The 2500-nt window shown below is 38.1% G+C and overlaps 1 non-coding gene across 1 annotated transcript; it reads right to left on the reverse strand.

The window, feature by feature from the left end:
• Positions 1–1425: 1425 nt before the first annotated feature.
• Positions 1426–1544, reverse strand: LOC132151030 (5S ribosomal RNA). Its single transcript, XR_009436196.1, has one exon. It is a non-coding gene; the product is annotated as a 5S ribosomal RNA (ribosomal RNA).
• Positions 1545–2500: the final 956 nt, after the last annotated feature.

Below are 2500 nucleotides of genomic sequence, written 5' to 3' on the forward strand. Positions count from 1 at the left end.
CAAACCTGCTTACATTCTGAGATCGGGCATTGACTCTTTTTTTTTTTTTGCAAGATTATTAGACAATAAGTGAAAATTTCCAAAAGTACTAACCAGGCCTATTAGATATTTACTGAAAAAATCCAAAAGTACTAACCTGGCCCAAACCTGCTTAGATTTGGAGATCAGTTGAGATCGGGCATAGCCAGGATTGTATGGCCATAAGCGAAGGAGGCTGCAAAGAGAGGGCTATTTAAAGATCAGCCACTATAATCGCCAGTGCATTATATAAGTAGGGAACGAAACCCAAAAGCTTACAGCACCTGGTATTCCCAAAAGTACTAACCAGGCCTATTAGATAATTACTGAAAAAATCCAAAAGTACTAACCTGGCCCAAACCTGCTTACATTCTGAGATCGGGCATTGACTCTTTTTTTTTTTTTTTTGCAAGATTATTGGACAATTAGTGAAAATTTCCAAAAGTACTAACCAGGCCTATTAGATAATTACTGAAAAAATCCAAAAGTACTAACCTGGCCCAAACCTGCTTACATTCTGAGATCGGGCATTGACTCTTTTTTGTTTTTTTACAAGATTATTAGACTATTAGTGAATTTTTCCAAAAGTACTAACCAGGCCTATTAGATATTTACTGATAAAATCCAGAAGTACTAACCTGGCCCAAACCTGCTAACATTCTGAGGTCGGGCATTGACTCTTTTTTTTTTTTTTTTTGCAAGATTATTGGACAATTAGTGAAAATTTCCAAAAGTACTAAACAGGCCTATTAGATAATTACTGAAAAAATCCAAAACTACTAACCTGGCCCAAACCTGCTTACATTCTGAGATCGGGCATTGACTCTTTTTTTTTTTTTTGCAATATTATTGGACAATAAGTGAAAATTTCTAAAAGTACTAACCAGGCCTATTAGATAATTACTGAAAAAATCCAAAAGTACTAACCTGGCCCAAACCTGCTTAGATTTGGAGATCAGTTGAGATCGGGCATAGCCAGGATGGTATGGCCATAAGCGAAGGAGGCTGCAAAGAGAGGGCTATTTAAAGATCAGCCACTATAATCGCCAGTGCTTTATATAAGTAGGGAAGGAAACCCAAAAGCTTACAGCACCTGGTATTCCCAAAAGTACTAACCAGGCCCAAACCTGCTTACATTCTGAGATCGGGCATTGACTTTTTTTTTGCAAGATTATTAGACAATAAGTGAAAATTTCCGAAAAGTACTAACCAGGCCTATTAGATAATTACTGAAAAAATCCAAAAGTACTAACCTGGCCCAAACCTGCTTAGATTTGGAGATCAGTTGAGATCCGGCATAGCCAGGATGGAATGGCCATAAGCGAAGGAAGCTGCCAAGAGAGGGCTATTTAAAGATCAGCCACTATAATCGCCAGTGCTTTATATAAGTAGGGAAGGAAACCCAAAAGCTTACAGCACCTGGTATTCCCAGGCGGTCTCCCATCCAAGTACTAACCAGGCCCAAACCTGCTTAGCTTCCGAGATCAGACGAGATCGGGCATAGCCAGGTTGGTATGGCCGTAAGCGAAGGAGGCTGCAAAGAGAGGGCTATTTAAAGATCAGCCACTATAATCGCCAGTGCATTATATAAGTAGGGAAGGAAACCCAAAAGCTTGCAGCACCTGGTATTCCCAAAAGTACTAACCAGGCCTATTAGATAATTACTGAAAAAATCCAAAAGTACTAACCTGGCCCAAACCTGCTTACATTCTGAGATCGGGCATTGACTCTTTTTTGTTTTTTTACAAGATTATTAGACAATTAGTGAATTTTTCCAAAAGTACTAACCAGGCCTATTAGATATTTACTGAAAAAATCCAAAAGTACTAACCTGGCCCAAACCTGCTAACATTCTGAGGTCGGGCATTGACTCTTTTTTTTTTTTTTTGCAAGATTATTAGACAATTAGTGAAAATTTCCAAAAGTACTAACCAGGCCTATTAGATAATTACTGAAAAAAATCCAAAAGTACTAACCTGGCCAAAACCTGCTTACATTCTGAGATTGGGCATTGACTTTTTTTTTTTTTTGCAAGATTATTGGACAATAAGTGAAAATTTCCAAAAGCACTACCCAGGCCTATTAGATAATTACTGAAAAAATCCAAAAGTACTAACCTGGCACAAACCTGCTTACATTCTGAGATCGGGCATTGACTCTTTTTTGTTTTTTTACAAGATTATTAGACAATAAGTGAAAATTTCCAAAAGTACTAACCAGGCCTATTAGATAATTACTGAAAAAATCCAAAAGTACTAACCTGGCCCAAACCTGCTTAGATTTGGAGATCAGTTGAGATCGGGCATAGCCAGGATGGTATGGCCATAAGCGAAGGAGGCTGCAAAGAGAGGGCTATTTAAAGATCAGCCACTATAATCGCCAGTGCTTTATATAAGTAGGGAAGGAAACCCAAAAGCTTACAGCACCTGGTATTCCCAAAAGTACTAACCAGGCCTATTAGATAATTACTGAAAAAATCCAA

Source organism: Carassius carassius, chromosome 9 (assembly GCF_963082965.1).
Source record: "Carassius carassius chromosome 9, fCarCar2.1, whole genome shotgun sequence".
NCBI lineage: Eukaryota > Metazoa > Chordata > Actinopteri > Cypriniformes > Cyprinidae > Carassius > Carassius carassius.